A 25563-nucleotide genomic window follows, 5' to 3' on the forward strand; every position below is an offset into this window, starting at 1 on the left:
GATGATAGTTAGGGAACAGCCCTATTGCCTCCCGGAAGCAAAACGTGCAGAAGTGGAGCAGGAAGTCCAACGAATGTTGGATATGGACATCATAGAGGAGAGTCACAGCCCGTGGTCCAGTCCCATCGTCCTCGTTTCTAAGCCTGATGGCATTTGAAGATTCTATAATGACTTTAGGTGTCTTAATCAGGCCTCCAAATTTGATGCCTACCCTATACCCCAGGTGGACGAGCTCATCGAATGATTGGGTACGGCTCGTTACCTGACTACTCTTGACATGTCTAAGAGATACTGGCAGATTGCCTTAACGGCATCTGCTAAAGAGAAAACAGCCTTCAGCACCCTTAGCGGGCATTGACAATATAATGTCCTCCCATTTGGGCTGCACGGGGCACCTGTGACCTTCCAGCGTCTGGTAGACAGAGTGCTAAAGGCCCACCAGTCCTATTGTGCTGCCTTCCTTGATGACGTAGTCATCTATTCCGGCACCTGGGAGGAACATATTTTGCAGGTTTACGCTGTCCTCTTAACGCGATTAAGGCGGGCCTGCGCATTAATCCATGAAAGTGTTTCTTCGGATTTAACGAGGCCAAGTATTTAGGCTACCTGGTGGGGGGAGGACTGGTGAAACCACAATGCTCAAAAATTAAAGACATCCTTGAATGGCCCCGTCCGATAACCAAGAGACAGGTGTAAGCCTTCCTGGAGTTAGCGAGTTACTACTGCTGGTTTGTGCCTCGTTTCTCTGAGAGGGCCGCACCCTTGACACATCTGACAAAGAAAAGGGCCCCTTTATATGTGGTATGGGATGACTCAACGGAACGAACGTTCAGTGACCTAAAGATGGCCCTGACAATGGCACTGATATTGAGAACCCCTGATTTTTCTGTCCCTTTTATCCTCCAGACCGATGCTTCGGACACAGGTCTAGGCGCTGTGCTGAGCCAAAGCATCGACAGTGTCAAACACCCCGTGAGCTATCTGAGCTGGATCGGGAGACAAGGTATGCAGCGGTGGAGCGAGAAGCTTTAGTTATCAAGTGGACAGTAACACACCTGAGGTACTACCTGTTGGGTCGGGGGTTTACTCTGGTGACAGACCATGCTGCCCTCCAGTGGATGGCTGTGCACAAGGATTCAAACCCCCGAGTTACCAGGTGGTTTTTGGACCTTCAGCCGTACCAGTTTTCCGTCACTTATCGCCGAGATAACCTGCAAGTCAACGCTGATGCTCTCTCCCGGGTTCACGACCTCTTGGTTCGGGTCGCCCGACGCAATGGGTCTGGGCTAAGGTGGGGTCATGTTGTGTGTGCATAGAAAGCCATGACGAGCAGCATAAAATATCGTGCCAGGGGACAAAGGCGGAGTACTAACCTTTCTTTCTTTTATCTCCGCAAAAAGACATAAACAATGCCACCGTAACTTTACCCGGGTTCCCTAACCACGTGCTACCACTTCCGCATTACATCCCTTCCTCTGGTCCATTCCTGATGACGTCATGGCTCCCATACAGCACCTCGGTTCCTTCCCAGCATTCCATCCACCAGTTTCTGGTCCCATCCCATAAATGGTCCCTTCACCATATGCATCTTTTCTGTTGTAATGCTGAAAAACCAGATTACTGACCGTGTTTATTTTTTTTTTGCAAACTGTACAGTATACGGGGCCAGAAAACCCCAACCCTTTATGCTATCTTGTGTCTCTTTATTACAGTAATAAAAAGGGGGAAATAAAAGGGGCAACTGCAATTAAACGAAGTATAAAATTATTATATTAGAGCACCACATGCAGATTCAGCTGGATACTGCCCATAAATGTTGCCCATGTTGCATTTCTCAGGTTCCTGTGAAGGTCTACACCATTTGTGTACAACCTGGAAATGAGAGAACTTCAGGTGTGATGTTGCCAAAGGTCAGCATATCAGCAAGAGAGTGAAAGTGAGAGCAGATGATCTAGACAGCAAGCCTATAATGTTATATTGGGTACTACAACTGTGGAAATCTGAAAACTATAATGGGTCATGTGTATTTGATTTATTCTGTGACTATTTACTGTATATATTTTAACTTTGTAAATAAATCATTTTTATAGCATCCTTTCCTGAGAAATGCAACAAAGCTCTTGATAAAACCATCAAAATGGCTGCTTTCTTTGTTGGAAAGGCTTACCTTTTTTCCTTCACAGCTTTCCAGTCCTTGGCCCCTGACCTTTTATTTCCATACAGTTCCCCTAGAAAGGTGCAGAGTGAATTGAGATTGTAAATCAAGTTATGAAGTGTCTTGAACTTTCCAGTTAACTTTGATTTTTATTTGACTTTGGCTAAATGCAGCAGCTGCTGTAGAGACCTTCTGCCACTGCAAACTGAAAAAATGTTCTTTTGAAGTTAGCGAGAAGCATGCTCTCTCTCTTTCTCTCACCGTGCAGACGTTTAAAGAAGGGGAAACACAGATTCAAAATGCAATTGGAAGCAATTTCGCTCTTAAATCTTGTCCCAAGGAAGCATTGTGCAGAGAGCATTTTAATTACTGCAAGAACTACAGACTGGTTCAAACAAAGATGATGAAGAAAGCCTTTGTAATTCTAGCTGTACAAATTCAAAAAATTATGCGCCAGCAGAATTCATAACCACTGTAACCTTAGACTCAGTTTGTGGCCCTAAATGTAATAGACTACAAAACATAGCCGCACTTATGGTGTACTTACAATGGATCTGAATTAGCATATTCTTTTTTGATTATCAGAGGGCAATGTGTCTCAAAACCAGGAACTGCTCTTTGTTCCACAATTCCACTGCTGTTTTGACATCTGCACCCCAACTGCTGGATGCAATAGAATATGATTAAAAACCTCAATATGCTGTCTTTGTTTTCTTGCATTTTTGGCACACATTTAGTTCATTTTAAGCAATATTCATATTTTCAGCTGAACAGCTTCCAAATACCGGATTCCTTTGAACCTGAAATACTTGCCACTGCTTTGGATTTGAGACCAAAGCAGACTTTCCCCAGATAAAAGGAAAAAGGTGCAGTTCACTCCATGCTGGAAATCTAAAAGGTAAACAGATCCAGACGTTGTGTGCAAAATTAACTTTTTTTTTATGAAGTGCTTTAAAGCCTGACCTCTGCTGTAAAGCTTGATGGTTATTATTTTTACATTTTGCATAAGTGTATGCATTACACATATAGCGTGCATTCACATGTATATAAATAGTACTTTATTTGTATATATACATTTGAAAAGAATTAGTTAAGCTCTGCATAATTTTTCACCACATTTTCACATATATATATGTTATGGCCTGCAATAGGCACACCAGCCACCCAAACCTGACACAGACAGACACAGGCATAAGTTCGGCATACAAAACTCATTTATTAAGTGTGAAACGCTTTCATATCATTCCCACAAGCAACACAGTACAGAAAAAGCGTAGTGCCTTCTTCGCTCTGTCTCCTCTCTTTCTCTTCTCTCTCCCCTTTTTTCCTTTGCCTCCACTCCTCCTCTTCCAATCTTTGTCTCACTCCCTCCCAACTTTGGCTCCCAGATTAGTGGCCACTGGCTTCTTTTAAGCCACACCCAGAAGTATTCCAGGTTGCTCGATAGGGAGGACTGGAATCACTCGCAGGTGTGTTGGAAGCCCAAAGTAGGGCTCTGCTGCTCCCCTGGTAGGCTGCTACGGAACCCAACAGCGCTGCAGCAAATTCCAACTCCCAGGATGCTCTGCAGGAATCTGTGGTGCCACAGAAACCCATGTGTGCTGCCCTCTAGCACCCCGGGGGAGATAGTGCCCTGAGCCTGGTTTCTCCCCCGGTCCCTTCTTCAGGCCATCCGTGATAATATATATATTTATATATATTTTAATATATTAATATTTTATACTATATAGTACATAGAAAACTCAGTGGTGCAGTTTTTAGTTCAGTAGCATCATAGCACAGCACAGTCCTATGTTACTCTGGTGTAATCCCAGAGTAGCCCAGTATGAATGTGTAAGTGTGGTCTGCAATGGAATTGCACCCTATCCAAGGCTGGCTGCTAATCAATGATGATACCACAGACTCTTCTTCCTGTGTGTTTGATTGTTGCTATGGGAGAGAGGAAAACTGTCGGAAAATCTGTCCACACAAAAATAATTTAATGAAAAGGAAAATTTAAAAATCATTGCAGTGAGGAGACCTGGGTTCGCTTCCTGGGTCCTCCCTGCATGGAGTTTGCATGTTCTCCCCGTATTTGCGTGGGTTTCCTCCGGGTGCTCCGGTTTCCTCCCACAGTCCAAAGACATGCAGGTTAGGTGCATTGGTGATCCTAAATTGCCTCTAGTGTGTGCTTGGTGTGTGTGTGTGTCCTGCGGTGGGCTGGCGCCCTGCCCGCGATTTGTTCCTCCCTTGCACCCTGTGTTGGCTGGGATTGGCTCCAGCAGACCCCCGTGACTCTGTGTTAAGGATACAGCGGGTTGGACAATGACTGACTGACTGGTTCAAAATACAAACTTCATTGCCAATAAGTAAATTCAAAAGACAGAAACTACAGATTGTATTCCATAAGTAAAATCAGAAAACAAAGAACCAAAGAAGAAACAAATGAAATGGACCAAAGGTCACAGACTTACAGAGTTCAAGGAATAAGGAAACTAAATGAAACTAATGCCAATCCACCCTTGGAGAGATTGATCAAACTGCTTATAGCACCCACTTGCTGCAAAGATGAGCAATTACAGTACCTGGAATCTGTTGTCCAATTAGGACCTGCACCCTAACACCAACAAAACAATTAAATAATAAATTGTACAATTAAGGACATCTGTAGGAAAAGTAATTAAATTAACTGTAAAGATTATCAACAGGTAATTCACAAAACAACCAATAAGGCAATTTAACGTACACATACGTCTGTGGTGCCAATTAGCTGTGTTGGATGCACTGATACATAATGTGCCAGAGGTTCTCAGTTGGATTCAGGTCTGGGGAATGTGCGGGCCAGTCAATGGCATCAATGTCTTTGTCATCCAGGAACTGTCTACACACTGACCACATGTGACTGGGTATTGTACAGCACCAGGAGGAACCCAGGGACCACTGCACCAGCATAAGTCTGAAAATGAGTCTGAGGATTTAATTGTGGTACCTAACAGCAGTCAAGTTACAGTGGCCTAACACGTAGAGGTCTAGGCATCCCTCCAAGGTATGCGCCCCCAGAACATCACTGACCCACCGCTAAACTGGTCATGCTAGACAATGTTGCTGGCTGTATAATGTTTGGTTAGAAACATGAACACCAGTAGCCAGCTGCAGGTCATTTTTTAGGGCTTTTCTATTTTTCCTTGCATAAAGGAGCACATACTGGTTCTGCTGTTGGGTTATTACCCTTCTATGGCCCTGTCCAGCTCTCCCAGTGTAACAGTCTGTCTCCTGGTATCTCCTCCTTGCTCTTGAGACTGTGCTGGGAGACACTACAAACCTTGCAATTGAATGTATGGATGTGCCATCCCAGAGGAGCTGGACTACCTGTGCAACCTGAATCAGCTGCAAGGTACCGCCTCATGCTACCAGTAATGACAAGGACACTAGCAAAATGCAAAACTACAGAAGAATCAGTCAGGAATGATAAGGAAAGAGCAGTTGTCTGTGGCCACCAGCTTCAAAACCATTCCCTTTTTGGGGGTTATCTTGCTGTTGCCTCTCTAGTGCACCTGTTGTGACTTTCACTTGCACCAAAGCAGGTGAAGTTGATTCACAATCGCTTATGCTTCCTAAATGGACAGCTTGATATCCCTGAAGCTTAATTGACTTGGTGTTAGACTTTCATGATTAAGTGTTCCTTTAATTTTTGGAGCAGTATATATAGGGGTGGGCAAAAGTAAATTTACAGTTGTTCATATGGAAAAGCTATGATTATTACAATAGCTTTATGAACTCAATAGCTTTATTAACTTTATTAACTCAAAAGAATGTCACAATGGCACAGTGCACTTACGTAAATTCACCTGGCACAGTAAGTGCTCAAATCCTGGCCATCATGATTTACACATTATTGAAGTAAACTTGCTAAGTAAGGATATGAAATAGTAACAATCGTAATAATAATAAGATAAAGAATACAATAATTAATAAATAAATAATAATACAAGAATTAAACTCAGTGTTTCGCATACTCACAACTGTAAACCTACTTTTGTTCATATATACATATATATATATATATATATATATATATATATATATATATATATATATACAGTATATGTGTATATATATACAGTATATATACATTTTTATTACAACGAAGTATTTTTATGGTCCCGACAGTTTCCCCATATGACACGAGTCTATAGAAATCTCGTTACTAAGAAATACATTCAGCAGATACTTTCATTACAACGAAGTGCCCAAAAAACCTTGAAATGCTTGAATGAATCATCCACAGAGCAGTTAGTTCTGTGGCCGCAGTTCAGTTGTGCACAATGATCCCCAAACAGAAAAACTGTAAAAAAAATTTCTTTCTTCAAACTTTCCTCATACTGGTTTTTTTTTTTTTTTGCTGTTTTTTTTCCGCTGGTTTTCAGTGATACCTTTTGCTTATTGCTCATCACCCTTCTATAGAAACGGCAGAAACGAAAAAACAATAACAAGTTCATATTAAAAGAAAACAACTTTTTTACAGCTCTCGATTGCGGCAAAAAGAAAAAAGACGTTGCCAGTGAATTCGGAATTTCGCCATCAACACTATCAACTTTCTTGAAAGACAAAAAAATGAAGAAAAATCTTGGGTTGTAAATGTATGCGAACGGCTGCATTTGAAGATGTCAAAAAAGCCGTTTTATGTGGTTAAGTGATGCTCGTTCAAGAAACATTCCTATTAATGGAGCACTCATTCAAGAAAATGTAAGGTTTCTAAACTCTCTTGGGACCTCCCCCAACTGGACAACATGCTGAAGAGCATCCTGAAGTGTGATCACCACGTCTGTGGAAGACTGTTTATATATTGCCGGGGCAAAAGCAGGCTTACAACTCTGCTGCATCTCCCCACAAAAGCAAATTCAATGGGTGATGCAAGGAACATTGTAAATGCAGGGAACAGGATTACTTGGCCACTAACCTGGTCACAACCGTGTCTGACTGCTGTGTCTGTTTATGGGAGAGTGGCAGTTCACGCTACAATAAATAACTGTGCTGTTCCTGTTTCAAGCTGAATAAAGTTGGTTTTGCTGAAATACTGAGACTCAGCCTCGTGTTTTGGGGTGTAAGACAGGGACTTATAGCGCAACCCCGATCTTTTAGGATTCGCTTCTGTGGCACTTCACTGTACCACTGTGAGCCTGCCGTTGCCCTGCCCCGGAAACGGACAAACAGTCTTACACAGGCGCGGCAATCACACTTTGGGACGCACTTCAGTGTGACGTTCCCGTTGGGTGGGGGGGATCCCAGGGTGGGGGGATTGGGGGGGGGATCCCAAAAGAGTTTAGAAACCTCACAATATGAAGATGAAAAAAAGGATAACCACAACATGCTTCCACATTTAGAAAATGTTTGCGTTGAATTCCTCCCACCCAATTGCACAGCAGTGCTTCAGCCATTCGGTTTGGACATCATTCGCACCCTGAAAGCATATTATTGCAAGGAAATGCTGAGAAAAATTCTCGTCAGCACAACTTGTAGACAGGAGAAGATTAAAATTAACGCGAAAGAAGCTATTGAAATGATTGCAAACGCCTGGACGCAAGTTAAAGAAAGCACTATAGCAACAAATACAGAATCTCATTACAACGAAATATTTTTTAGGTTCCTGGAAGTTCGTTGTAACGGAATTTTACCTGTATGTATTGTCACAGGAGGCTGGGGGACAGACCCAGGCGGTATGCCTGGAAGGACCGGGAGGTGGCTTATATGTCCCCCGGGCCACAAGGGGGCAACCGCCCTGGATCTTGAGGGGACCATGGGGAAAGGAGCAAGGAGGCTCAAACCCATTGGGGCCCGTGGCCACAATGAGCCTCAGAGAGCCCAGGAAACATTCACTTCCGCCACACCCGAGAAGATGGAGGAAGATCCTTCCAGGGATGCACGGACTGCTTCCGGGAGCAAGAGCAGCACTTCCGCCACACCAGGAAGTGCTGCCGGAAGGACGTCATCAGGCACCTGGAGCACATCCGGGTGGGAATAAAAGGGGCTGCCTCCCTACAATTAGGGAGCTAGAGTCGGGAGTGGGAGCAGGACGAAGCTGCCGTGAAGACAGGAAAGGCGGCCCACAGACTGAGAGAGAAAGGTCCATATTAGGGGTGTTTAGTGCTGGGAAACACTGTGTGCTATGTGGGACTGTGTTTAGAGAAATAAACATGTGCTTTTTTATAAAGAAGTGGTCTCTGTCTGGTGGTGTCCGGGTGTATCTCACAATATATATATATATAGTATAAAGCACACATTCTTTAGAAAATCGTGAATCAGATGATGATGCCATACTGGCACACAATGTCCACAAAAAATTAGCAGATGATCAGTTCGATGTGTTAATTGATCTGACAGGAATTTGGACAAAGGTTTTTAGATTTTTAGGTAAGTTAATAAAAATCAACAGTGTTTCTCCATAATGTATAATAACACTATGCACAACAAATCTACTCTTTGAGCTGTTGGTTGATGCTGACTGTTTTTCTGAATGATGTTGTGCACATCATTTATGTCAGGAACTGCAGTTTGGTAATTTAAATAAACAGACATCTCTACAACTATTTACATTGCTACACTATATGTACAATTCACTTTATTTTTGACTATACACAACGTATACGTATACACACAGACACACACACGTACATTTAAAATGGAGTTAGTGAAGGGCTGTGCCAGCATGCATCTGCAAAGGAAACAAAAGATTATTTCCAGTTTGAAAAGGAAAGAAGGTTAAAGACACAACATTTTGGCTCTATTCATCAGTTGTGCAATATAAAAGGTTAAAGCAGGTAATATGTTTAGGAGGGAAAAGAGGGAACAAAGCCAGGGCAGATGAAAAGAGTAGGTGTGAAAAAGTTGCCATTAGAGGAGATGAAGGGAGAGATTTAAAAGTTAGTTATTCATTAAGACCTGGAGAAACATTTGATCCAAGGGTATAATATATATATTGTCAGTCATGTGGTCATGGGGAGCATCTTACAGGTCTGTGCCAGGTGAATGCAGGAAAGGAATCAAGTGAGACACCGCCTCTAACTTTCATTCCACCTGTCTCAAGCTAAAATAGACCACGCACCCTGAAGTCACACCAGTATATAAACAAGATGTTTTGAGGTTGTGAATGACAACAGCCTGTGGGACCCCAACCTATATTATATATATATATATATATATATATATATATATATATATATATATATATATATATATATATATATATATATAATGTATAACATGATATAACCATATTTCTGGTTTAGTTATTATCACTGCAGATTTTGAGCAATTTTCTCATGTCAGTATAAACTTTACACTTTCCCCTCTCACACACAAAATGTGTATGTTGGGTAAAGCAGCGACACTAAATTGGTTTGTTTTCAGTGCTTGTGAAGATATCTGAAATTTTTACTTAATATGGACTCATAACCTGCCCTTTGGGTGAAATGGCGACTCCAAAACTGGTTTGATTTGAGCGCATGTGGTTATGTGATTAATTTTGCCCTAAGATGGACTTGGTTCCTAGCATGTTGCCAAGTGAGCCTGAAACTGATTAAATAAGCTCATGATGGATGGTTGAATATAGGAAATGGATGGAGGACTATCCTGTCAGAGTTGTACATCATCGAAAATATATCCCTTTTCTCTATTTTTTTTTCATGCTGCCTCCTGCAATTCAGTATTTTATTTCAGACAAGAGAGAGTTGAACCAGACATTTGGGGTGTTTCAGAAAAAGACTCCTGAAAAAGGATATGTTTTCCTTAAACTAGAAAATAATGAATCAGATTTCAGAAAGATAAATCATAAATTGACATGCATTGGACTTTGAAAGTGATAGTGCTCCTTTTACATCACAGGGTGAGAAGATTCACTTGGAGGCAATCCGTAACAATGAAGTTGTGCTTCCATACTGTACTAGCAAACATAAAGTGATCTTTTTCTTTAAAATGCCAACAGTGTTTTAAGTAGTCATTTGTTAGCTAATGTACTTAAATGGTAATACTTTGAAGTTACAAATGAAACTGCAGGTGAAAAGTAATACAATTTGTAATGGAGTAAGGCTGACATTTTTTCTATTACAAAATGTTAGCAGTTTTGTCCACCAGAGGGTGCTATTGCCTACAAAATATTGTAGAAGGTTTCCTCAAGTTCAAGGTTAGCTTGATCAAATCTCACATTAGCAGACATCTGAGAGGGAGACTGGAAAAAAATGCCTACATAGCTTAGAATGAATATGAAAACATGGCAATACACAATCCAGCACATTTAATGGGATTAAGAAACCCTCACTTAAAATAATAGGTGAGAAAACCTCAGGATTGCCCTCATTTTATATTCATGGTAAACCTGTATATACCTCACAGCATGAATTTTCTAATGTGTACGTTCCGTTTATCAATTTTAGTAACTGAACAGTAGAAAATTAGGGAAATGCGTTACTGGTAGATACAAGGAGGACCTCGGATGTACACCTGACAGATTTTACACAGCTTTTTACAAGAAGACTTATATAGATGTAGATTAGCTGCGGCATATAGTCACAAATCTGGGTGAATAACAGAGAGCCTATTGTCAAGGCAGAGAAGGTAACTTGAGGAGCTACACCGATCAGGCACCACTATAGATTAAAGAGTGATACAAAGTAATAAATCAGGATCGTTTTTTTACTAGAGGTTAGAGTCTGATTTAATACTGTGTAGTGAGGTAGTGACAATCAAATTAAATAACTGACTGTGAAACAAGTAAATAAAGGAAAAACTAGGTAGATATGGAAAAGAAAAGTAATCATATACAACGGCACCTCAAAACAAATTCCAAGAACACCTGGTTTTCTGTTAGTAGTAAATGTGCCGTGTAGTTTGTTAACAAACTGACATGGCAGCATACACTTCTAAACATTTTAAAAACTTTTGATAAAGCTTTGGAAATTCTTTAAATGATTCCACAATGCTTGTCAAATTAGATAATTACTAGGGACTTGAGTAAATTGTTACTTAGCCACACTTTAGAGCAAGGTAACGTTTATACAGTATGATGAGATCAAAAAGGTAGAATACTTTGAAAATGAACAATTTCATATTCGATATTGTGCTCACCATTGTTGTGTCAGAAAACTGACACGAGTTTTAAAGGGCAAACCAGGAGAGAGACACAAAACAGAAAAGGATCAAAACTGGAAGATTGATAAGTGCCAAAAAAAAGGTAAGGCAGGAACCTAAGAGATCAAATCAGAAAGCAAAAAAAAAAAATCGTAATACAGGTAGGTTTAGTAAAGGTTTTTATTATTTGCAGCTCAGATAAAGGCATGGCGAAGTGGGCAGCTAAGAAAACCCACCACTGCAATAGCCAACAGTTGAAGAACCTGGTGCCATGCCCCTCAACAACAAGAAAAGTTACCCTGGCAACTGCAGCAGGCTGCAATGCACTCAAGGCACACAAGACAGCCGCCAGAAGAAATTAAACTTCAAAAATATAACAGTCATATTCACTCTGTAGCTTTCTCTACTTTAGATATTGTCGTAAAGATTGCTCAGTGGGGCAAATTGTTTTTATCAGACGAGTCATCTGCATAAAGAACAAACCTTGGCTCAGTTTAGCTGAAGGCATTAATGAGGAAGGAGCATCTGATGAACTGATGAATTAGTAACCTTATTGCTGGTATGGAGGTGGGGTATCCAGTGACTGGTTATGTGATTTATATTAATTTGTCTCATTCTGGAGTTGTATTTGGGATCAAAAATTGCCCTTAAAGTACCATATTTAAGAGTTAAGATTGACTTCTGTCATTTCATGAAGAAAGTGCTACCCTGATCGATCGCTCACTCTTTTCCTCAGAGAACTATAGATTACTTGCCATTCACATTCCAGGTTATGGTTGTGCACAATGGGTGTACTCCTCCATGAAATATCTTGCCCTGGCCAAACTTTGAGCTTTGTTATTTTTTTGCTCTGAGTGTAGAACAAAGCTCGCTGTTAGCGTGACCACTTCTTTGGATGGCTATATATCCACCTCTTTGGGCTCAATCCAACTCAAGGTGTTGGTAACATCTTTTAAGCAAGACACCTCATAGTACTGAGTGTCCTTGTTATGATCATATAACTAGTTTGTGGCACCTGAAGGAAAAGCGTGAAGGTGATTTGCCAGCCAAGCATGATAACAGTCCCACCAGTTACCGAAACCTTCCCCTGGGCTACTCATTTCTTTAAGGTTGCCTGAATATATGTGGCACAGACACAAAACTGTCTGTTTGAATATGCTTCGTCAGCTTTCCTGCTAAAAGAGGGTTTAGCCTCAAGTGTCCCAAAAGTCAAGGAGCTGTAAATTATTTGATAGACTGATATAAATGACAAATTACAAACCCATGACAGGGATCATGATGTCAAAAACCAGCAGACTGGCACATCAGCAGACCAGAAAGTCAGCAAATGTAACACTTCAGTGTTGCTTGAATACATGCAGAATGTTAGAATATTCACATAGGTTTCGGTGCTCTATAGTCTTAGACATGACAGAGGCTGAAGAACAATGTATAATGTGATTACAGTCCTGACTCTGAGAAGAGGGGGTGTGATAGACCTGTGTCCTGTTGTATATCTTTAACTCAATTAATTTTTATTAATTGAAGAAGACAGACCCAAGGTAGCTAAATCATGCAATATAAACAAAATACACATACATACAGACATATCAGTACAAAAACACTAATAGATTAAAACTTGTATAGCTTCTGTAAAAGGCAATCTTAGAAAGTTAGAATGTTCATAGTAAGTGTTTGCTTAATGTGAATAGAATATGTTTCATATAATTACATAGTTAATGGAAGATTATTTATCCCCTAAAGCTAACATGTAATGGAAAACCACTCAGCTCAGCTATATTTGGGAACTTCTATACAAGGTTAGTTTGTTAGTTAGATAAAAACATACACTGTTAGATATCTAGAGTGTTAAGGCTGATCATCTGTGAAATAAAAGAGAACTATCAGTAAGAAGAGCTGAAGTACCAATCTGGGCATTCTCAGTCATGGGTTCATAAAGAACACCTAAGGCCTCTTTGGTTTTTATAGTGCTGTCCCAGATGGGGCAGGGCTTTTATGCTGGATTTGGAGGTGAGGTCACTCGGTTTCTGGACGGTGTCCCTCTGAAGTGGAGGTGTAAAAGGAGATGGTGTCAAGAACAGCACCTGCTCTCGACTTGGGGTGGAATTGCTGGTCTCTGAGGCACATGCACTTGGCTAAATCTTTCTATGATGCTGCAGCTGCAGAATTTTGGAAACACTGGTCGAACACAGCTACAGCTTTTCCTACATTTTAAGAATGTATGTCAAATTAAGGGCGGCACGGTGGCACAGTGGGTAGCACTGCTGCCTCGCAGTTGGGAGACCTGGGGACCTGGGTTCGCTTCCCGGGTCCTCCCTGCGTGGAGTTTGCATGTTCTCCCCGTGTCTGCGTGGGTTTCCTCCGGGTGCTCCGGTTTCCTCCCACAGTCCAAAGACATGCAGGTTAGGTGGATTGCCGATTCTAAATTGGCCCTAGTGTGTGCTTGGTGTGTGGGTGTGTTTGTGTATGTCCTGCGGTGGGTTGGCGCCCTGCCCGGGTTTGGTTCCTGCCTTGTGCCCTGTGTTGGCTGGGATTGGCTCCAGCAGACCCCCGTGACCCTGTGTTCGGATTCAGTGGGTTGGAAAATGGATGGATGGATGTCAAATTAAGCCGTATTAAGCCACATCAAATTGGCTCTATCTGAATATGAGTGAGTCTTTGTGTGGGGCCTGCAAAAGACTGGCATTCCAACAGTATTGTTATCTGCCTTTCACCCAATGCTACCAGGATGTGCTGTGGCCTCTTGTGATCTTGAATTGGATTGAGTGGATTTGAGAATATTATGTTATGTAGTTTCTGTTAATGTGGCTATAGCTCTGTGATGTCACACTGGCATCTCAAAGCATCATGGGGTGCTGGAAAATATCATGTGGTGCTGCATGGCAAATTTCTAGGAAAATATTTGCCAAATAAGGTTACTGGGAAACACAGCATACTTGTTGTGAAAAACACTTTGACAAATTCCGCTGATCAACACTAGTGCTTACCAATGATTGTGTGGTGCTACTTGAAGGATGATGTTTTGATGCTGGGAATGACAAAAACAAATAGAGGAGTTTGAGTGTAAAGACCAGTTCATCTGATTTGAATCAAAGGAGAACTGCTAATTAATTTCTGTAATAAACATCTTGTCTGAACTCAGAGCTGTTCATACATTATATACAACTGAGAGCAAATTGGACTAAAAGTTAATTATTGACTTTCTAGATATTGCATCGTGTTTCAGAGTGCATTTTATGGAAAGTGCATACAGTATGGTAATGAGAAATTCTGAACCGATACTTGAGTTAGACAACTGGAGTATAAGTAGCGATGTCCTGGTAACTCTGTTTGGAATGTGTTTTTCCGGAGAATTTTTTTATATAATTCTATGAAGACTTTGGAGAAAGAGTCTGAATTATTCCTGTTCAGGACCATAGTAGAGTGAGTAGCTGCAAGGAGGTAATGCAACGAAAAGCTACCATCTGAAAAAAAAAAAACTTTCATTAAGGATGATCCCCAAGCCACTGTACAGAGTATAGTGAATGTCTGACTATCAAGAAGCAAGTAACTACATTATAAAGAATTCTGGATTGGATGATTTGTTCTACTATTATTACTTTAAATAGATTCTGGAATCATATGCCTCCCGTAACAGATTTGATCAGAAAAAACAGAGTCAAAATGAAAGTTTATGTTCAAAAATATAATAATGAATATCATAAAGCTTAACATTATAAATTAAGTACTGTGACTAGCATATTAGATTACACCAGTTCATTTTCATGTACAAAGACTGTCTTAATTTTTGCCTATAAATCATTTTTACTAATTTATTACATTAAAACAGAAATTACAGTATGAATATCATGATATTTTACATGAATCAGATTTGAAGTGTTTAACATGAATAAGAAAAATGCAGCCCAAACAGCGTTGAGCTGCAATAGTACATCCATTGATTATTTTAACCAGTTGGACCCTATCCCTGCAAACATTAGCAGGAAAACAAAAGCACATTTAATCACAAGTAAAATTTATAAATGCATTGTTGTTGCTCCTATTTTGCATTCAATGCTTGCTGGGATAGGCTTAGCCTATCTCTATGTTAACTAATGTTGCCTTATTTTAATTTCTTATTTTGTCTTTTATTTTTCTTTTCTTCATTATGTAAAGCACTTTGAGCTACTTTTTGTATGAAAATGTGCTATATAAATAAATGTTGTTGTTCCATAAATAGATAGATAGATAGATAGATAGATAGATAGATAGATAGATAGATAGATAGATAGATAGATAGATAGATAGATAGATAGATAGATAGATAGATAGACTTTAATTAGGACTTTAAAGAAGCTTGAGAGAGACACAGAGAAATATATAAATAATGAAACAAACAACAACCCCCTAAACACACATACGAACATCTGCATTGGATACTGGTGAACTGCTGTAATCAATAACAGGGCTACAGGTGGCAGTAAGTAAGGTCAAACCTGTCCAGATGTTCATTTGGAGGCGTTAACATTTGAAGGACCAGCTTGTTGCGTCCAGTAAAGGAATATGCCGTTGGTTCAGAATTACTCAACGTTCAGTTGAAGAGTTTCAAAATAAACTTCAACAGGATGATGCAACCGCTCCTAGGCAGTAGCGTGGACAGATAAGTCAGTTTTTAAGTCTGGATCACACTTATCGGCTTTAATTGTAATGTGCTTGCATCCCCTTCGTAAGTCTCCAGACCCTGCTTTTTACCACTCTGTCTGATCGTATCAGATGAAAACTGTCCTGCATTAAATAGCATTAAATAGCATCCAAAATACCTATAAGCTTAAACATCTGCACAATTTTAGAACCTAAAGGTCAAGGATCAGAGCTCTAATTAAGTCTAGGCCAAAAATATTATTTGATTGTTTTTTTTTGTTCTACACAATCATTCTGTTTTAAAATGAGCATTAAACATTACTAAATTAAGGAAGGATAGCACAAAACAACAAAGTATTATTCAGTGTAACTGTAACAAGCTCAGACAAAGTGTGGCTGTGACAATGAAGCACCACAGAATGCCATTGTGGGGAGAAGGCTTAAAATATGATTGACAATTCTATTCTTCATCACCATTATTATAAGATTGCATTGTACTATAAACAAAGCTTCAGACATAGTCTATCTGCTTCACCAAAAGGTCAGCAAAGAAAGCAAGTCATAACTTTAATTGTCTGTTTTTTGTTAAATGGTTATTTATTATTAATGTCAGCCACAAGAGTTTGCTCACCTGCATTAAGAGGCATGCTTTTATATATATCTGCAGTAGATAGGATCTTGTTTATAAAAAAAAATAGTGTATTATTTATTTTTAAATCAATTCAGATTGAGCAGCATGTGCAATAAGTTATTGTTGGGTTGTTCCATTTTGGAACAGGGAATGGGTATACATAAGATAGACGAAACAGATCCATTCCTAGCTCTGGCTCAAAGAATTGGACTTTGGAAAATGATTGCATAACATAATACAGAAAAAAAAGTTAAACCTTTATAAAAATCATTTTTTTAAAGGTTTGGTGCTCTAATCAGAGACAAATGTACTTTCAATAAGTTATTAATTTGCATCTAAAACTATTGTTAAGAATATTAATACATTTTTTTGTATTTTGTTTGGTAACAAGCATTGCTAAATAGCAAATTGACATGTTATAGACCTTGTTATAGGCAAAGTGGCAGCATTCTGGGTTTGTATCCTGTATCCGCTGTCTCCTTGTATCTGGGGTTTCTAATTTTCCTAACACATATTCAAAATAGTACTTAAGGAACGCTTTACAATTATTTCAATTTTTTTGTCTCATACTCACCCGCACATTTTATATACCCTTTAACTCATCTAGATGTCTTGTTATGAAAGATATTGAGCTTTTTTTGGGTTTTGGCCTTCTAGACCCCCAAAAAACTTAATTTTTAGGCCATTTTGGACCATTTTTTCTGCAGGAAATTAAACTTTTATAATAAAGAGTAAACCAATAGGTCTCTCCAACAACCAAGAAGACTTGATGTTGTGTATGCCACATCCAATTACGCCAGGGGTTCACTCTCTAATGGGAAACAAGGGCTCAAAATTACTCCTTTTCACAAACTTCGAGAAAATGGGGAATGATAATTCAGGTATATGTCGTTTTATGAAGTTGCTGATCACAAATATGATATTTTTGATATCTGATTCTCTGCCGGTTGTACTAGCCCTCTAAAAGCTACTCCTAGAAGGTTAATAATGACAAATTGCAAAAGTAAGCGGGTGGGGTAGCATTTTAGACTATTTCAAGGTTGGTGATTATTTATATGATGTTATTTTTGATTTTTGATCCTTTACTATAGATCTAGCCCTCCATCAGAGGGTGAAAAATGACAAATGTCTATAAAAAATCAAGAATATTTTAACTTTAAACATTTAAATTTAGCACACATTTTAATATTTAATATTTGGTGCAACTATTTTTGTTTCTTATGTACTTCTACCTCATAAAGTTTGTTCTTTTTTGATTGAGTTTTCTAATTGTAAAATTGCATAAAAAATGGCTTTTTCGCTCATACCACACACTTCTCTAAATACATTGGAAGTTTCAAACTCCCTCCTGCAAGTTAAAAGTTGGTGCCAGTTTAATAGATTTAAGAGAGTGTACCAATGAATAAAACCTAAATCACATTCCAGAAACAAAATTTTACTAAATGACAATCAATATATATCGTTGGATATGTCAAAAAATGTACAGTGATATCAGTTACTGACGCGTAGGTTTGAAATGTGCATGCATCATATTGATGGTCAGAACCTTACAATGTGGTGAAATGTTCAGAGATATTTGAATCTTGATAAAATTAAAATATTTCTTACAAGTTTTAAAGACAGTATATAAACTAGGCACTTGATATGTATGCAACTCTTACGGCTCATACTTGACTTGAATTTTTTGTATTTAATATTAATAATTCTTTACATTTACATAGCACTTTTCTCACTAATATGTAGTATTCACCTGGATGATGCGATGGCAGCCATTTTTGCGCAAGTACGCTAACCACATATTAGCTGTGATGTGGTTGAAGGGGTGAGAGAGACAGTCAATTAGTGACAGGGGATGATTACGGAGTTAGAATGACTTGGCTGTGGTGGGCAATTCAGCAAGGACATCGGGATTCTCCCTGCACTTTACAAAGGATGCCAGAGATCTTTAAAGCTCACAGAGATTCAGGATCTTGATTTTACTTATCATACAAAGGACGGCACCATTTTTACAGCAGTGTCCCTGGGTATTGGGATCCACATTCAGACCACAGGGTAAGCACCTTCTTCTGGCCTCGCCAACGCCTCATCCAGGAGCAAGCTAAGCTTTCCCTGATTGGTCTCACATTAAAGTATTGGCCAGGCCCAAATATGCTTAACTTCAGGTTACTTACCTGTTCCGAAGTGCATGTGGTATGGTTGCTGGATGCGATTGTTATAAATTAATAATGTAAAAAAAAATTCTATTGTATGAACATTGTACCCTGACCAAAGTGCCATCCAAGATGATTGTCTTGTCATCTCACCCCAACCTGCTGGCTCCTCCCGGAACAAGAACTTTAGCTCCACACTAACCTTCTCCCCTGCGTCTCTTTCTTTTTCTGCTCTGTATCTCAGATCTTACAGTCTGGACTAACTTGCTCCAATATGAGGTTCCTGCAGAAGGCCGTACCAGTATACATCCAGATGCACTTCCTCACACTGTCTGTAATAATTGGGGTTTTTCCATCTGTGACCCCAATCCTCATTCATCTGTTCTGTGTGTTTATTTTTACAATACATTTTACTCACATTTGGTTGCCATCAAACTGCAAATTTAGGACTGCTCTATAGTAACATTACTGTAACCTCTTCAGTGTTCTAAAAGCATTTAAATAGCTCTAATAAAGAAAATCTCCCACTAAACAGAACAAATGAAACTATCCACAATCAAAGACATCCTTGAGACCCATAAAGGCCTGTCCTTATATGTTAGACCTGAAATTAATGTTGCAAAAAAGGATGAGAAGAAAAACATGAGTGGCATAAGCACTAAGTAAAGAGGGGTTTAGCAGAAACAGATACATTAAAAGGAATTCTAATTTCAAAGCTATAAAAAGTTCAGGTAATTTGAACACAAACATACCCACTCAGCTCATTCCTACTTTTATTAATAAAAGAGGACAAGGAGTTTGCATGTTCTCCCCGTGTCTGCGTGGGTTTCCTCCGGGCGCTCCGGTTTCCTCCCACAGTCCAAAGACATGCAGGTTAGGTGGATTGGCGATTCTAAATTGGCCCTAGTGTGTGCTTGGTGTGTGGGTGTGTTTGTGTGTGTCCTGCGGTGGGTTGGCACCCTGCCCAGGATTGGTTCCCTGCCTTGTGCCCTGTGTTGGCTGGGATTGGCTCCAGCAGACCCCCGTGACCCTGTGTTCGGATTCAGCGGGTTGGAAAATGGATGGATGGATGGAAGAGGACAAGGATGGGTAGATAAAGGATTCTTGAAAAGACACAGCTGTTCTTAAACTCCTTGATGTAGCCATTAGATGCAAATACTAATAATTATGATAACAACTATGGCAACACAAACAACAATAATAATCATAATAATAATTCAATGAAGATAAAAGTCAATGTATATTAAACAGTGAAAATCAATGCTTCAAATATACTATAGTTAAATGAGTTTAGAGAACACAATTACACACTGCATAATAATTTGATGCAATTGGTCACCATAAATGGAGTAATTCTGCCTGCTAACATATATAAACTTAAATACGATAGACATTCAAAATACAGTGCACCACAGTGCTCTGAAAAGACCTAATGAAAATAAACTGGATAGAGAAAATCAATTTCTCCCAGTGTAGTAAAATGTTCTGTTTATTTCATTTCAATTTGATTGTTGATCTGATTTTCCTGGTCATGATAGCAGCATGCTGAGACTGAGAGATATAATCTGTCCAGCTTGTTGCAGGTGTGTGTGGAAAATGGCTAGGGGACATCCTTATAACATGTCCAAACACCTCAACTGTTCCCCTGCGCAAGAACTTCATCACCATAGATGAAGGTGGGAATATAGACCGACCAGCAAAGTGAAAGTTTCACTTCACTAATATGATTGGGAAAACATCTTTAAAATGCAGCTCCAAGTAGGTGGTCATTCTCGTGATGAGAATAATCGTGATGTAAATAAGACCGTGAGGCACACTTCCACTTGTTTTTGTTGCTGACATTAATTGTTGGGAATGAGCTACTCTTTTACAGGGTAGGATCCTTACAAAGAAATTGATTAATGGCCTTTGTTCAAAGTACTCTAGTACCCTACATTATTATACAGAACCTGGTGATTGCACATGATGTTTGTTATGAACAATTCATTGCTTGTTCAAAAATCTAATTAAAATACAGTTCTTGGGTTTAGATGACTAAGGGTGTTCCACTAAACCACAACACTCCAGATGTTGTACTGTATATCCATCATTTCCTACATCTGTATTGAAGTGTCCCAGAAGGACTGCATATAGTAGATGGTAAATGGTACTGTTTTGTGCTCCAAATTTAATGCCTCTAAAAGGGCCAAATATTCAGAATAGTTGATAAGTGGATACATACAAACAGCAAAGCTTTCCTCTCTCAAACTTAGTGAGCAGTCAAGTAAAATGACACCTTTTATTGGCTAACTAAAAAAGATTACAATATGCAAGCTTTTGAGGCAACTCGGGCCCCTTTTTCAGGCAAGATGTAATACAGAAACAGGAGTTCCCTGTGTTTATATAGACACCAGGACAGATACAACATTGGAAAACGTTTAAGTGAGACATTTTAAATGTAAAAAATAAGGGTTCAATCAAGCTAAGATTCATTAAGCAAGAGAGGAGAACAATGTATAGTCAAGATAATAAAGTCTTTTGAAGTTTCTGATGAGTTTTTCAATACAATGTGCGTCTGTAGGCAGGTTGTCTGTGTCAGTCCAAGAGATGCAAACAATCCTCATATCTGGCCATAAAACTGTCTATATTTAAACCATGTCGTAATGTGTTAAATTTTAGCATGAGTTTATCTTCCCATTCTTTTCTCTCTTGCTGTGTTGTGAAGTTGCCCATAAGCACTGTGACTTTAAAGTCCCTCTCACGGTGTCATAATGGCTAACATGGTACAACACCTTAGTACTCTCTCAAACTTGAAATTACACTCAGGCAACCTTCTTATCACCTGGTACATACTACAAATTTACCACACCTAGCAAGGGGCTGATGAGTATGCCTACTCTTGCCAAGTGCCTTACCTGTGTGTCAACTCCAGAAAAGGAGATGGACCCTCCTTGACTGAGACTTCTGCTTCCAATACTAATGCTGTGCATAGACACAAATTCAACTATATTGAACCAATATTGTTCAACCTCTGAAACAAGTTCTGTATAATTCCTCAACAAAGAAGTAACTTTCAACATCCCAAGAGCAAACATTTTAGTATGCCTGGATCAGGGAGAAATGATTGACACTGGACTTGGACAGGCACCAGTAACAAAGAGGAAGAGAGAGAGAGAGAGAGAGAGAGAGAGAGAGAGAGAGAGAGGAAAACTGAGGGTCATGCAAATGACAAGTTAATGTATATTGCTACTCCAATTTAGAAGACATAGATTTGAGGAGGTTGGTTTGATCTCTGTGTAACATAGTACTGTAGTTCCTGAAGGGCAATAAGCAGAGAGAAAACGAAAGAGAAATTTGTGAAATGCTCCTCCAGGAGGATAGACGGCGGACTTCCCAACATTTGTCAGAGATTCTCAACTGTCATAGCTGAAAGATAGTAGTAGCATAAACCTGTATGGTCTCAGGTTAAAAGATATAGGGTGGTGTAGAGCAAAGCTGGCAGAAGATTGTATTTAACCTTGCACCCTGTTAAGATGTCACACATAGTTGCAGAGCAGAAGGAGTGTGACTGTGTTGCCCTTTTCATTAATACAGTCTTAAGAGTGATTTCATGAGCTACATGGATGCACAATGGCTTTTTGTTCCTGAATCTTTATAGACCCAGTACTGATCTTGCCAGAACCACAATGATATAACGTGTTGAAAAAATGTAATATAATGACCCACTCTTTGGCTTTCCTATGAAACCCAAAGATATACATGCAAGTCTACATTGGCCTTATATTATTAGGTGTAGATGTTTGTGAGCATTCCTTGGAATGGACGATAGATGAAAATAGATGGACAAACAGATTAATTACAAAAGGTGGTATTGCTATTGCTTACTTTACACTGCTCCTATTTTGTAAATGAGCAAGAAAGTATATGTTGATAACCTGTCATTATTTTAATATAAACAGGCGTTTAGTTATGCTCCTTGCATTTAAAGAACAAGTAATGTTTTGTCATAACTAAAATGTATTTGTTAAAGCTAATCAGTGTGTCATGTAACATTACTGCATGGTTTCCAGTTTGGCATTTGGAACAGTGCTTGGCTGGCACTCAGGTTTTAATTTCTACATTGAATACCTGCAGCCTTCAATTATTATCTGAATGAGTCCACAGGGCCCATTAGGACTAAGCCAAAGGGCTCACAAGAGAAGTCCAGGGAAGCCATGTGTTTGTCTGCTTCCTCTACAGTTACAAAGACACTGACCTTAAAAAAAATGTGCTGCCCCCAGCTAGTTCATCCAACTGCCAATTCCAGCTCCCCACCTCAAACAATTAGGCTTGAAGTTGGTTGCCCAGGACGTTGGACCACTGCTAAAACATTCATGCACAGATGACTGTGGTTATCTTTCCCCTTTTAAATATGTCATAGTTTGATAAAAGAGTCTTCTTCAGGACATAATAGACTTGGAGGGCCCCAAGGGACAAGAATGTTACAACTATGTGTGCCTGTTTTCATTTTTGCCGTCTATGTTTTTATCCATCGTCCTTTCAAAAACTGTCAATGTTGCTTTACATTTAATACCATCTAGAGAATCACCATTGGTCATTTAACCCAAGAAGGAGCCAGTGCTGTTTTCATCAGTCTTCTAATGGCTGACTCAGCTAGCAGTGTCTGTGGATTCATAAGCTGAATCTGCACTGTTCAACTATCTCAGAACTTCCTGAATGTTGGTGATAGATATCCTGCTGTAATTATTCTAACTGTATCATTGTAAAGAAAACAGAGATGGAGAACTCAATGTAGAAGTGCTATCGATGATGATGAGTAAAATGCATCACTGATGTTGCCTGCTGCACAATACTGTATAATCAAGCAGTCTTCCTCTCCTGGGTCATAGAAGACACCTCTTGACTACTTTTGAAGTAAGAACCAGTCTAGCGGATATTAGTAGGCAGAGTGTTAGGCCAAGGTAGCTGGACTGCCATAGCTCAGTTTATGGTTCAGGGAATTTTGGTTGTAAAGGAAGCAGACAGATACATGACTTCCCTGTCCTCTTTCCCCATCCTTCTATAATGGGTTACAAAAGTGTGATGCATAGTGAAATGTTTCATAGCATGGGTAGTGTTACTGCTACCATAAAAAAATGATGGAAAATATTGTTGAGGTTGAGCGAGCATTGATAATTTTACCTATATTACAAAATCTTAACCTAAAAGTCAAATGTAATACAGCTGGTGGCTTTGAGGTGGGAGTGTATTATACTTAGAATAGGAGGCAGAGGAGTGATTATCAGGATCATCAGGATTTAGACACTTTCTGCAGAGCTTTGTCAGTGGCTAACTGGAGAAGTGCCGAACCAGTGTGGGAAGCTGCGTGTAAAGCGGCCTTTTACTGCACAGTGCTGTAGAATCACATTCACATGTGTACCTTTTTATAGTTAACACAACCCATCCTTGTTGATGTATTTTTTTATTTTAAAAATAAAAAAAATGTTCTTAAATTTGTTCTACTGCATGACATTATTTTGGGGACTGCAAAGTATTTCATAAATAATCAGTGTTTTATATGGGTAACAGCCTATAGTAGTGACCTCTGTAAATATACTGGTTTATGTCGCAAGGCAGGAAACTGCTATAGAAGGACACCTGTATCTAACTGAGCTCACTGGTGCCAATACAGTGTTACAAATTAACTAACACATGCAGTGGGTTTTTTGGGAATATGGAATGAAAACACACACAGACACGAGGAAAACGTGCAACCTTGACACTGGAACCCGGGCTGCTAGATCTATGAGGCAGCAGTGTTACTCACTGTGCTGCTGATGTCCATTATAGTTTATCTTTAATATGCTTTACACAGAATGGAATTTTTACATAAATTATTTTGATATAGTTTGGATTTCATTTATAACATTTTAAAATACATACATGATATCTCAAAATTAATTAAAGAAAATATGCAACATCAGATATGTAAAAAATCTGAATATAAAATTTAAGAGATTTCTATATTTTACATTGGTTTTTCATGTGTTTTTGATTCTGATTGCAACTTATTAATGAAAATACCATTCAGTTCCACTCTTAAAAAAAAGTGCATTTTTGTTTGCTTACCAGTACAGGCATGTTTGATGCTGTTTGATATTCTATAGATGCTGCTCTTCTTTTTCTTTTATAGTTTACTGTTTTTCAACTTCTTATTTATTTTGACATCTTAAATCCAACAAGCACCTGTAAGTCTCCTCATTTCTATCTGTTTATATGTGTCTCTGAGGCAAAATATGGGTAGCACTAAAACAAAGAAAAATGTATGAACCTAAAGGTTACTAATACAAAATATGAGCTAATGCTGGGGACTTTAAAAATGACAAAAAGTTAAGTAGTTGGGCTTAAAATTAGAGTAAAGTCATATTTACACACACTTATCAAAAACAGATACCAACATTAAAAGCACATTCTATTCTTCAGCTGGTTAATTCACACATCCATATGTCATTCGTCATTATTTGCCATTGAGTGACCGAGATAGCAGTTCTCCAGGTTCCAGCTGCTGTTCCAGTGTTATAGGTGTGTGTACCTCTGCGGGGAGGAGACGGTTAACTCGACATCATGGCAGAGGCACTCACTCACTGGACTATGAAGACACTTCATCTTGTGTGACAGCCGGACCACTGCTGCCTATTCTGATACTTCAACCTACCTTCACTGAATCATAAATAAATCAGGAAAATCTCCAGTAATGAATAAGCAACCGCAAAAACGGGTTCTTACCAGTTGTTTATTTATTCACTCTTCTGGAAAAATACTTTAGTGTGATTATTTTACAGATAATTATTGATTAATAAAGATCTTATTAAGTTTCAAACAACATAAAAATCTCCACTATATTGAAATTATGTACTTTTATTTGTTTTTGAATATATAGATATTTC

The sequence above is a fragment of the Erpetoichthys calabaricus genome, chromosome 9 (assembly GCF_900747795.2).
Source record: "Erpetoichthys calabaricus chromosome 9, fErpCal1.3, whole genome shotgun sequence".
Taxonomy (NCBI): domain Eukaryota; kingdom Metazoa; phylum Chordata; class Cladistia; order Polypteriformes; family Polypteridae; genus Erpetoichthys; species Erpetoichthys calabaricus.